Raw genomic sequence first — 14,087 nt, 5'->3', positions numbered from 1 at the left:
TACTGACTGTGCAAACCCGGAGACAAAGCTGATCTTTCCTCTGGGGTGGTTATTCAAGGATTTTCCTCCGGAGATTGGGGTTGGAGGGAAATGGAAAAATTTTCTAAATACATCATTACACCTCAGAGCCGAGAGGTTTGCAATTACATTTTCTGAGATCAGACAGACTTAGCGGAATGACTATCACCCCTTTATGTAAATACGGAATCGAAGGTTGTAAAGGAGGACAGGTTATCTCGTAGCAAATGACCGGATTAGCTGTACTTCAGTTATATGACCATTATCACTGTTCTGTAGCCAGGCCCGTGAATAATATAAAGTTTATAATCTCTCCCTCTCCAGTGTCAATAAAGCTGAAATGTTATGCACCGAGTTATGAGTTGATATAAAAAAAATAGCCCCGCTCTACAGACAAAAGACCAGAACAGGTCGAGTTCACATAGCAATATCCCCATTCATCTGATACACTTCAGCTGAAAACTAGATGCTAAAATAAGAACTATTGATTTTTAAAATAAAGCCACAGTCTTTTAAAAATACTGTTCAAATACCTACAGATAAATCCCATGTTTTAAAAGCTTTGTGATGCCTCATTAATGAAACCAATGCAGCTCCAATGTACCTAGCCAGCTATCGATAAATCAATATGTATTGATAGGTCTTATCTATATTAACAATCAATAAACAAAGTGATTGGCATGTTCATCTATACACCAATAACCTAATTAGGGACCTATTTACACCAGTACAACACAGCCCTTGTCCATAAAAGAAGTATGGCAGCCTTTTTCTTTAATTGAAATTAGAATCATATTGTTGTTTTAAAATTCCACCCAATCCATCTCTCCCCTAACCCCGCCCCACTCAAGTTTATGTTTGGCAGTAATGGGGATGATCAGTGAGAGAGGAAAGGTAATTTCTGATGCCTGAGTGGCATGGGACCGATGCTGTCTTTAATAAACACACTAATGGGAGCTAATGCAGCTGATTTATGGGCTTCTCCATTCACAAGCCCTTTCTCACTTGCCCCACCTCACCCCACGCAAGCAGTGGCTAAATCGCTTAAAAGGCCTGTTACTTCCTCCGCCTACACTGATGAAGCTCTGATGGGCAAAATGTCCGTTCAATTAATCTGACTTTTTTTTTTTTTTACCTGCATATAAGTGTGGGACCGCTCTATTTGTATCTCTATTTTAATGTGCCTACTTTTACTTAATGCACCATCATAATGAATATTACATCCACACTCCTCGGACTGTATGTGAATGACTGCTCTCTCATACAGCTGGTGTATATCACCAATTAAAAATGCATCGACGGCTAAATTCCACTTTGGTAAGCATCACACCTTTGTTGATCGCTTGGGATCGATTAACTGGCCTGGTCCATCACGATCACCCAAGCGAACCTTTGTGCCATTAAAAAGCACATCCTTTTCCCTTCTCGAGGGAAATGGACAGGTCTCACTTCTGCATTGCCAAATGAGCTTTGAAATAAGTGCCTGGACTTCATTAATTATTTGTGACTTGCATGATCCGATTAGTTCTCAGGTGCTCTCCGTCTCCGACACTCATATTTGTAAATAGACTGCAGATAAGCCAGATTTTCTTAATGCTTTACTAGTTTCCTTTTATACCTCTGGTGTTTGCCCGTGTTTAACAGTAACACAGTGCTTCTTTGAAAATAAATCACCTGTACGCTTAGCATACATGGCAAATTTACATAGTGTGCACTTAGTAAGCATGCCACATTTACACGCTGTACACTGTGGATGCGTGGCAAAACACATACTATACAGGCAAATACAACACTACACTTCACCCACAGTAGTATTATGTACTGCATTTTGAGCCAAAAGTGAATATTTTGGAGTGGATTCTAAACGGTAACGGTCACATTCTGACCCAGCAGGAGTTTTATTGCAACGTTTTCTGCTGGCACTAGCATCCAATCGCTCCATTTTAAGCATTTTTTGAAGAATACAGCGGAAGCCAATGCAGAGAATTCGCTAAACAGGCAGACAGAGAGGGGTGAGAAGGGATGAGAGGAATCTGAGGCGGCGGTGTTTCGCTACCACGGCAACTAGCCAGCGCTTCTCTGTCCGCCACCCGTGCGCGGGGACCCCCCCCCCCCCCGGCGAGCCTCCATATCTGGACGAGGTGACAGCGGCTCGTCGTCTGCGTGAGGCCCAGAGACCCCGGCGGCAGCTGGCGAACGCAGATACGCCGACCGCTGAATACGCGACAGACGCGCCCGGCCCGCTGAACGTCCCACCCCTGGAGCCAATCAAACGCCAGGCCTTCCGCATACTGACAGACAGCAGCCAATCAAACACCACCCCTTCCGCATACTAATATACGGCGGCCAATCAAACGCCAGGCCTTCCGCATATTAACTGACAGCAACCAATCAAACGCCACCCATTCCGCATACTAATAGGCAGTAGCTAATCAAACCTCAACCCTTCCGCATACTAATGAGCAGCAGCCCCAGCTAGGGAGAGCTTGGCTGGGGGGAGGGGATAGGGGGGCACTGCAGACCTCGCCATCCCTTCTGGACCGGGGAGGGTAGGGAGTGGGGGGTAGGGGGGTGAGGGGGGGATCTCCAGCATTAAGTCCCTGACCCCTCTTCGCGGTTTCCCCCGACAAGCCTCCATTTCATGGATCAGCGAAGCCGCGGCAATCAACAGGCCACCGGGGGAACACCGCCGGCGAGCCTGGGGAAAATGTCATCCAATCTGACCTGAGAAAGTGGAGATTGGATTGCCTGCGCGGGGATAATGTAAAAGTCTTACCGTGTTCCTCTTTGGGAGAGAGCCTTGGCGCGCGGAGGGAAAAACACACAGCTGATTGATTGCGTGCTGCCCATTGATTTGTGGAGTGCTGGTTATCGTGCTCTATTCCCATGCAGTCCACTGACCTGTAGGCCGGGGACGTGTGGCCACTGCAATGAAAAGCGGCCGTATGTATGTGGCCGAGGCTAGCTGGGGCTGTTGTGCTTTTCTGTAAGCCAGTTTTAGTCAAGCTTAATACCTACCAAGTCCATCAAGCAATGTAGAGTAGAGTAGAGTAGAGTACGGTAGGGTAGGGTAGAGTACAGTGAAGTAAAAGTAGATTAAGGAAGAGTAGACTTTATTGTCCTTGCAGGGTCAATTGTTCTTTCAGGAAACAGTTAAATGCACAGCAAACTGTTTTTTTATTTCTTAAGATCTTCTTAGAATGTATTTAGAACTGAAGCCAGATCTGGGTCACAAACAAAAACTTATTTTTTAACATTATAGATAGATAATAGTGTTGCAAAAGAATCGTCAGACCACATTTTGAGTTCACCCACACCCAATTTATTTATTCACCCCATCGTTTCCAGATAGAAACCCCGGTTAATGCAAACAGGTGCTGCTCAAGATCTCACGGCGGGGGGTGGGGGTGGGGGGTGGGGGGCGTTTCGGCTGTTTGTTATGGACACGGTTACTTCACCTCAGTTACAGCTAGCGCCACTGCAGCAATCATTAAAGCCATAAACATCTGGGCTTGAGTCCGAGATGAATTATTGACACGTATCTTGTCTCATTAGTCCTACATTATTTGTAGCCCCTATGAATTTTTCAAAGGGTGGTTCAGATAGGGTAGTATGTTCGAGGAGTGTCATTGTAGCGCACGCAATCCATTTTCAAGCTGCACGGACGGCCAAACTAGAGGAACAAGGGCAGCGGGGTGGAAATTAAAAAAAAAAAAATAAACACACTTAAGCACTGTTTCTCATTTCAAATTGGAAACTTCCCCAGGTTTTAGGAGAGATGTTGAGAATAGTGGTCTGTGTGGTATCGTAGCAATGCACCATGGACCACAGTGATAGAGGGTTTCGCATTTAATGGTAATTAAAGTGCATTTCTTCAGGTGCTCAATACGACAAATGTGGCATCCGATGAAAATATATCACGCAGTACCAAATGAGCCCACTGACTACAGCACCTGAGAACTCGAAAAAATCAAGGGTCTCAAAGGTCACAATCCATCACGGTGCACTAAAACAGAGGCATAAAGCTGCTCTTTATTCACTGCCCAGCCGGGTGCTGGTACACTTAAAATACTGGACAGACCTGTGAGCCAAAACCAGAAGAAGGGAGAAGTATATCTTAGCAGAACCGCAACGGTGAACATCCCTTCCCTGGACACTGCTACATAGCCTGTGTCTGGCTCCAACACTGAGGGGGGAATTTCTAAAGAAGGGAGGGGGAAAAACAAAAACAAACAAAAAACAAAACAACCAAAGACAACACTATCGAGCAACCACATGGAGGCGCTGTTGTACAGGAACCTTGCTCCACCTTGGTGTTAGCACATCCGTCTTGGCAGAACCCCTGGGCCGGAGCAACGGAACTGGAGCCTGCCCAGCAGGGGGCGCTAGAATCTGTAGCGCCAGGATTAATGTGGGAGAGAGTGGAGAGGAAAACCCAAGAGAGGGGCAGGTCTCTCCAACACGGCCTTCAGCATGACCTTCCTTTCCATCTCCCCGCTGACGCTACCAACGCTTCTGCAAAGAAGGGAGTCTCAAACACACCGAAGAACCAACTATATGTGCCCCGTAGAATCGATCTGTACTCAACCACGCCATCGTTGAGAGTCTGATCTTTCTCCGGGTGCAGCCATCGCCATCACACATATCGAATGAATCGAACCGATCCTTCAGTGAAATCACCCACGGGCGCTGGATAATCAGTGCGGAGTCCGCACGCCGCACGAGTTTTCGGAAAATCAATCGATAAGAACGCAGCAACAATCACGGCGTACCGAGCGTGGGCCGACGGAGATCCATAACCTCCAGAATTGCTTCATTCCGAGCGTCAGAGCGACACAAACGCGCGATATTGCCCCGATATCGTCGAGACGGGGGGAACACGGATCCACTGGAAAAGCTAATATTCTCGCGAGTGAGAAAGCATGACATTTAAAATTCGATTCTGAGGGAGAGGGTTTTTGAGGGGAGCGTTTTTTTGTTTTATCTTCCGTCTCCTCAGACGTCGCCGGCAGGGCGGCGGGGATTTCGTTTGTTTTCTGCTCCCGACGTGTCTGTCAGACTCAGCCCCGCACCGAAGGGCGTAGCATCTGGGGGAGCGGAGTCGTCTCTCTACTTTGGAGTAAAACAGAATCTATTCTGAGCGCCTTTATTTAGGCACCATTTTCCTGTCGAATCTGAAGGGGCCCATCTGCTTTTAAAACACAATTAAATGTTTCGGGGTCTCTTAAATTGAACGTCTCTTCCCTCTAAATTGCAGTGCCAATGCACTCACGTTTCAGTTACGGGTTAACACACAAGCATTTCACTCAGTGTTCTGTTTCTGTCATTGAATAATAACAACAATGTCAACTGACACCCTCCCTCTTTGACTGGCCCATTCAAAAAGCAAACACACACACACACACACACACACACACACACGCATATGCACACACCTACACACCTGCACACACACACACACACACACACACACACACACACACAGAACACCGATGTGAAATGTTTTTTGTGTCAACCCATAACAGAAACGTGCACGCATTCATAAAATAAAAGAAAGTGCAAACATGCATAACATGAAAGAGAGGCTTAAGTGTAATACAAAATGAAGAGTAGAAAACATCATGACTCAATTTATCTTTGAGGCACTGTCGGAAAAAAAATTGAGGAAAAAAAACGCAATCCCAAAAATTGAACTTTCACTCAGCAAAACGGTGTGTCCATCAATCACAGTCATGACTGACAGCACCGATATTGGTTTCCTGTGCTGCGACGCCCCACCATTTTAAATAAAACCCGTGCCTTAAATGCTTTCCGATCAACAGAACTTGAAGCCTGGGAGCAACGCGTCTGTGTTGTCTTCTCCATTTGCTACAGAGAGTACCTGGGCACAGTGATGTGCATATTTTTAGTCTCTGACCTGATTTCATTGTTCTTATTTGTTCCACTTGCTAAGGTAAAAAAAAGACATCATTTGCAACAGTTCAGAAGATCAAAATATTGGGTAACATCCGTCTGAGGACAGTAAAGATTACAATCATCTGAACATCGCAGAGGCTGGATGTCTTTAAGGGATATCTTTAATGCTATGATCGCAAGTGGCAAATATACATGTTTGATGGTTTGGTACAATCTATCATGTGATTGGTTCCCCAATTCCCTCATTGGTTTCTTCATCATCCTTTGCCTATAAATAATAATAAATCCTTATCCTGTGTCTAAATAATGGAAATGAATGAACACTACAATACAAATGATGCAATTGGAGCGACACTGTATATATGCTATAATGCGGTTTGATTTTCAAATTACCCTTACAGAAATTAAATATGCTGCAACATGTTGAAAGGCCAGGCTAGAAAAGGCGTGCCAACACACACACGCACACACACACACATTTCCTGGTACATTGAGCATGTTGCCTTAGCAGCACTTGTAGTGAGAGCAAATATTCAGCATTCAAATTTGTTTGACAAGCACATCAATGGCATTATGGGGCGCAGAAATGAATTTCTTACTTGGCTATACGCGGCCTGATGAAAGCCTCAAGTCACTCACACCAACAGCCATTGCACACTTCCCGCGGTTTGCAAAAAAAAAAACAAAAACGTTGCAGCGAGGGTCGGTGTCCAGCCGGGGACAGATGCTAAGGCTTTAAGACAAGTCATTTACTGTGGTTCTGCTCTAATATACACGGCTCGCCATTTTTACCCTGAGCCCAGAGATTTAATACAAGCCGCTCCCGCTGTAATATTCATCAGCACAAAGAGGGACGTTTCCACCATCGAGAGGAGTGAATTATTTTGGCGTCTCCCTAACGGAGGCAATCAGAAACAAATTGAAAATGCTCGCCCAGCTGATTTCCGGCTAAATTTCAATCTCGCCGGCTCAGACGGGCGGCGGTGACAAGCGACGGGTCACAATTCCGCCGAGCTTTATCCCATCCTGGCATACGGCGCGCTCTGGCAGGGACGCGCGCGGAAAACCCTCAGGCAATCGCGCCGATGCCGCCCGACAGAAGCCCGGGATCGCGTTACCGTGGCCGCTGGCACGGCGTGCTTGTTTTTTTTATTTTTTTATTTCTTATTTTGCTGCCGCATTCACAATCTCCGCATCAGCCTCGTTTTTTTGACATCGTGCTTTCAGCAGAAGCGCACGATTGGCTTCTCATTTTCCGTTTTATACCATACGTACACAAAATTATCCATCAGTGTTGTAGCATTGTTGTCCAAAACTAAAAAAAATACAATGGCGGTGCATTTCACAACAGCCAGCCATTTTCCAAAGTGAATCCCTTTCATGAAATCAGACAATGTGTTTCTAACTGACAACTTTCTGCTGTGGAGTGGAACAACAAAGCAAAAGGTTAAAAATAACACTACCGCCTTGGCTTATGTGCACTGAAATAAAATACACATTCCATCACTGGGTGATGAAGGCACATCTCATTCTAACGACACAGTGAATTTGGAATGCATTTGCCAAACCTTAAGCTTAAGATTTACTGCTGCAGTGTTATGCGTACACCCAGAAGGGTCCAGCTGATGGGCAGTAATGTAATCCCCCCCCCCCCCTCAAGAAAAGCCCCCCCATCCACAACAAATTTAGGGTAGCAACACATCATTTGGCAATGAAAATTTATTTTTATTAACATTAACTAAATATACATTTTAGACTCTTTCTTGGTGCACAAGACTGAGCAACATTCCCTCGGCTATGCTATGCTGTGCTATGCTATGCTAGCTCATACTATGGTGCTCTGCTGACTCAGACCGGGAACTTCAGAATTGCAATCCCAGCCGCCGGCTATATTTAAAGTGTACACATACGCCAGGAACTGCAGCAGCTTTGGGTTGGGGGGCATTAATTTAACCGGTTTAAGCCGGTTAGGAGCCGAGGAGCAGAAACCTCAGGGCAGATGTAAGGAAAATCTCTCTGCCAATAATTTCCCTGACTACCGGCGATCAAGGGAAATCTTATCATGGATGAAAGTGATACGGGAAGTTGTCCAAGCCAAAATTTCTTTCTGACAACAGCCAGATAATTCATGTAAGGATTTGTCCGGTTTCTCAGCCTCTCGAAAGCTAGATCCGGACATTTTTTTTTTTTTTTGGAACCAGCATAGCAAAATTATAGATGAGAATAGATACATCAAAAGAACAGCATGCCTTCATTAAATCTGCACGTACGTAGCCCCTTGGCAAGCACAATGTGCACATTCTACGAAACACTTATTTCATCTTAAATAGATTTTTATGTGGTGTGGTATATATCTTCGTCATCAGCAGCAATAGTCTTCACACGTTTTTTAAGCCCAGTCCACCCTGCTTATCTTTTCAAATTAAAAAAAAAAACTTTATTCAGACGGGGGGGAAAGCACAGAGGGTTCCAGGCAGTGTTGAACTCACAGTGCAGAAAGCACCATGGCGACGAACTGAACCCTCCACCGCACTGGGGGAAGATTGGTATAAAGGCGAGTCACCCATCCTGTGGGCAGCATCCTCAATAGGGCTCGCTTCATTACATTCATTTAATGTTTGATATTATTAGTGCAGTTAAATTTATCACTATTTCTGTCAACTATTCCTTGTGTAATTTTCAAGTTAAATTACCGAATTGTCTTGGCTCTGTGTTCCATGTTTTAAACTAAAATCCCAAGAGGTTAGCAACATGTGTGTATTTGATGAATTAATAAATGAATACGTTAATTAATGAACTAAACACAACGTTCTATGGCAGTATTTATTGAAATGAATCTGAGAGGCCGTATGGTGTCAAACACCTCCATTTTGGAAGGATAGGCCTGGCCATGGTCTGCATGGTTGGCAGCTGGGGCTGAGATTTAGCCCATGGCCTAATTTTTGCTGGGATTGCCCCACGATATCCAAACAAAGAGAGCACATTAGGAAACAAGGCACAGCACATCGCAATTACACCTGAATATAAAATGGTGCCTTCTTAATCCACCTTGAAGGTCATTTTACACTCTTCCCTTTGAAGAGCAGGTTTTTTGGAATGTTCCCGGCCCCCCCCCCAAGTGTTCATGTTCTATGTCAGTGTTCTGGAACTCCATTGTATTCAATTACCAGCAGTGATTATTACATCAGCATTAGAACGTTCAGTTAAGAGCATTCTAATCACATATTTGTGATCGTACGCCTTAAAGGATTAAGCAAACTTAGGTTTTGAGGACTGATGTGAAATTTACCACACTGAACTACGAAACCACCAAATACATAATATATAGATACTGTGAAAAAAATAAAGATACATTTGTCTGTGGTTCCAGTCCGGATGGCATTTCTCATTATTGCCGCAAAACCTACTCTTGCCCCAGAGAAACATAACGCACTTCAAAGCTTGGTGAAGTTTTAATTACGGAGGCGACAGATCATACCAAAGAGCTCCCCCCAAGAAGAGTGAAGGAAGAAGAAAAAAAAAACCAGTACAGAATGCTCTGGATTCATTGCCCATTTCAAAAGAGGATGAAATCACAAGGGAAACAATATGTTTTGTGAGATAGGGGCATTATGTCCCTTTGCTCATTGGAAACTATTATTCACAGAGCTTCGCCAATGAAAAAGCAATTTGCTGCAGTGAAATCTAAGTAGCTGCCCATGATGTGTTTGAATCTCAAGAGGGCAATTTTTTTTTATTTTTTTTTATGGAATTCATTCCTTTAGTGATGACGTCCAAACTTAATAAAAGTAATCTGGCGAAGGCCACAGAGGGTGAGGTCCCAGGGAGATTACTTTTTTCCAGAAAGGTGAGAAAATGGAAAGAGTGTACTGGCAGGCAGGTCTAGATAAAGTCCTTTGCTCGTGGGAAAAATATATGATTTGTTACTTTTTCATAATACAGATGTAGTCCCGCCATTTTTTTTTTTTTACATAAGATACATGATACCAGCAACTATTTCCAGCACATTATTAATACCATGACACAAATTATGGAAAAAATATTGCACAGCACACACAAAAAAAAAAATGTATGAAAACCTTGAGGGAACCGATTCAGTTCACGCCCAGAAGGAAGGAATCATTGATCTGTTTTCAGCTTTTCTGAGAATTTTGATTAAAAGAAGCATGACTAGCATAGCAAATTCGGAGGCATTAAGAGTGCAGGCCTCCCCCAGCTTTCTGGCTGACATTTTAAAAAGGCAACATTAATTTCCATTAGCGCTTGTGCTTCAACCTCCGTTGTGCTCACCCGTTCAAATAAATGGGTTTCAAGGCATGTCAAGAAAAAAAAAAAGCACACAATAACCAGTCAAGGGCAACCACCGATCGGTCTACCCACCACTTGTTCACATCCACAGAGTGAATCTACCGATGAAACAAATAATTTACCCAAACCCTTTAGTGCACGGCTGTTCTAAAGTGCTGAGGAACGTGGACCCGTGCCATTCGCCGGTTTTCTTTTTTCATCTATTCACATTTACTCGCACGTCCCGGCTGAGACCCCTTGATTTGGGGAGAACCATCCGATTAGCGTCTTCAATTACCAGTTCTTTGATTCCACCTCTCCACAAATAATGAGTTAATCAAGTAATTAAGTGCAGGAGTAATGAAGATTGAAATGGATGAAAAATAAATTAGATAAATTCCAGCCCACAATGACTGAGGGACCATATCCCTTGGATATTAGTTGGCGTGTCAGCTGATATATTTCCTATAATGAAAGCAATTTGGGAGCGTGGTACTGTTTAGTAGTCAAATAGCATTAAGTGGTTTGCTAGACCTAAGTGTGAGCACATTCTTGCACGCTGAAGATACTTGATCGATGAAAATCCAATGCACGGAATCTTCAAGGACACACAAGACATGTGATCAAGCATATTGGCAGTATATTCTTTAATGGTTGAAGTTAAAACATGTAAATATTTACATAAAGTGACCACGACACAAGCAATTAAAAAAGAAAAATCATTAAAAAAACGCATTTAAAAACTAATTTGGAACAACTCCCAAGAGACTCCACTAGAGTTGTCTTGTTAAGACAAAGGACATGCTTGGATCTCTAAGAAAACTTAATGGTTTTCTCATTAGCTTGCAATTAGGCATTTCCTAGCTTTCAACCACGTCTCCATGGATGCTCAGTAAGTAGTATATGACCCACAATTAATTTAATGGCTCTGTTAGGGCGGAATGGAACCAGATACCTACTGGCCACACAGGGTTTGGGAGTCGCACCCCTCCATGGTGTTCCTGCAATTTAACTGTGCGGTGATCAAGAACGTATGATGCTTGCCAAACAAGACATGCCTGTTTTCTCTGCTGAATTTCCTCTTTTCTTTCTGGAGAGGTTTAACATAAGAGCACATGTATGGGGATAGAGTCTAAATGCAAATGAGAAGCTCGGGGGGGAATTTGGATTTTCAAAAGGGAATTTCCTTCCATTTCTACAGGATTCCCCTGTAGTTTTTTTTATTTATATCTGTAACACAATGCAAAAGAAACGTGATTCTACCTCCATTTAAAATTATTACTAGTCTGATCTCTTCTGAAAGCACTGGAAGGACAAGCAGAGTTGTGTTCAATTGGATATCATCTTGATTAATATTGTGGATGTTTCTGGTTGAATTATACTTTCAGTCTTTACAAAAGATTATGGAACACATTTAGAATCACAATAAAACCTGCCTTCATTAATGTGAGCAGATGTATTTTATATGGGTTCCAAATGACCACATTCTATTGTCGAACTATTCCAGACACAATTGCCTTCGTAATCAAACAGTTGATGAGAATGTGCATTTTTCTCCATTTAATACTATTCAGTAAATTAACAGCTAAACCCCTGAGATACACTACAGTCATGGCAGGTTAAATGAAATATATATATTCATCTAAACCACAGGACATGATACAACTAAAAAGCTAAAAACAAACATTTGATCATTTCCCACCATAACATCTTAGCAAGATGAGACTAAAGCCCTAAGGCATACGTTTCAAGTGGTCTCCAGCAATAAGGACAAATATACTGATGATATCGGTAATGCACATTGTTCATGCCATTGCCCGTCACAAACGCTACGCTTCTGCAAAACAGTGAAACCACAGAATTTCTTAATGATAGAGGCACAGACCCTGTGGAATATTTGAGCCAGGAATTTGATTCAGGAGGCTCCCGACCTTTACCTGTCGCTTTTCAGGACATCCTTGTGCTCTGTCCTCCCAAGACAGTCCAATATGCCTCATTCATGGGACTTGTGACCCATCTCAGTATATTTTCCTGTGGCAGAAATGTACTGAAATGTAGGCATCTTTACTCCACCGTGCCACTTAGTCACATCATTCAGATTCTGTATTGCGTATTGTACGCCTCATGACCAGCAACTCTGCTTGACAATCTATGCAGAGTTGGCTCAAGCCACAGTTGTGATCCATGGGGAAGCATCAAAGCAATTAGACTTGATTTCAAGGGTATTGCTATTCTATCTGACCAGTATTTCTCAACAGCCTTACATCTCTTTCCACCCTTTAAAAAATTAAAAAACGGTTGAAGGGAGCCTCACACAGAAAAGAGGCTATAATTTGCTCATTTGCATTTTGAATACTCCCAAATGATTTTCCCAGACAGACTGCCAAACCGAGGCGGAGCAATTCTCAAACAGGGCATGTTTGCATATGAGGCTGATGCCCTAACTTGACAATGTTCTCCTGTTGATTGAAATCGTTCTAATGGGATTCATAAACTGCCACCACTCCGGCTAAACATTTTGAGAAACTGTCGCTGTTCCTAATCTCTCAGACAGCCTGCGCATGTCGCCCGAGTTAAAGCACCACGGCAGATGCCAATTAATGTCATGTTTACCCCTGCTTCCATAAAATAATAATTTTCAATCATATTTCATCGTCTCAATTGAAATTTATTATTTGGCTGGTGGTTGGACATGCCTAGAAAACAGCAATAACTCAACGTAACGGTGTGAAAAAAAGACAAACAGGTTCTCGGCGCCATCAATGACAAATCTGTGCCGCAAGTGAACCGATTGCTCTCTTGGCCAGGGATTAGAACCTTGGTGCAGTCTGAATGTCTGCAGTGAGCTTCACCGTGGTCTTTGAGCACCGCCCAGTGGAGACCAGGATTACTAATTGTCTATATGTAGTTTCCAGCCGTCTCCATCGTTAGAGAGGAAATCCGCAGTGTGAGCCATGCGCACTTTAACTGGCAGGCTTGACTCTGCGCTTCCACAGCACTATAATTATGGTAATTCTATTTGCAATCATCAGCCTCTGAGACAAGACTGTAATGAGACGTACCTGTGCTAAACGCTTTTCAGCAGGGGCTTCGTTGCCTGTGCTTTCAGTGAAGCTTGCTGTTTGTGCTCACATCACATAAAAAGAGAAAGAAGAAGAAGAAGAAAAAAATCACCGTAGACCCCTGCTTTTAGGATTATGGTCACAATACTTGAGCCAAATTAAGCAACACTTAGGTGAGAATTATATCCCTATTCACAGTGCAGCTGTTCAGTAAATGCAATGATTTTGGGTGGCGGCATGCGTTGGACTCAGACATGCGCAGATACTGAAGAAGATCATTTTAGGACAGGGGAGGTTCCAAGCGGTCATGGTCTAGTTGATCAGAGTTAGGATTAACTATCCAGACATAAATTTATTTTTATAATTAATTTATTTTTAAAATGTAAAATAATAAAATTGTATTTGTGAACACAATTTTCTGAACAATAGCCTAATAATTTTTGTAACATTTTCATATCACTGCTTTTAACGGCAGGCCTAGATCTGGCACGTTTTAATCTTGTAGACAGTGCTTTTTATGCAAGAGTATCTTGGCATTTTGGTACATTGATAGCATTGAGATACATTACACTCAAGAACAAACATTAAATTATTTAGTTTACATTCATTATCAAACTCTCAGATCAGTGAGTGCAAGCTCACAAACGCAATAACCGTAAATTAATGCCAAGCACCATAGACCTACCACAAGTGATATATTCATGTTTGCATATTAATAAAACCATAAAGCATTTTATAACAACGCAAAAGTAAATGCACAATAAAAAAGGCACTGCTGTCAAAATAAGTAAACAGTACATATAA

Source organism: Anguilla rostrata, chromosome 10 (assembly GCF_018555375.3).
Source record: "Anguilla rostrata isolate EN2019 chromosome 10, ASM1855537v3, whole genome shotgun sequence".
NCBI classification, from domain to species: domain Eukaryota; kingdom Metazoa; phylum Chordata; class Actinopteri; order Anguilliformes; family Anguillidae; genus Anguilla; species Anguilla rostrata.
The sequence above is the reverse complement of the archived record's forward strand: the minus strand, read 5'-3'. Positions refer to the sequence as shown.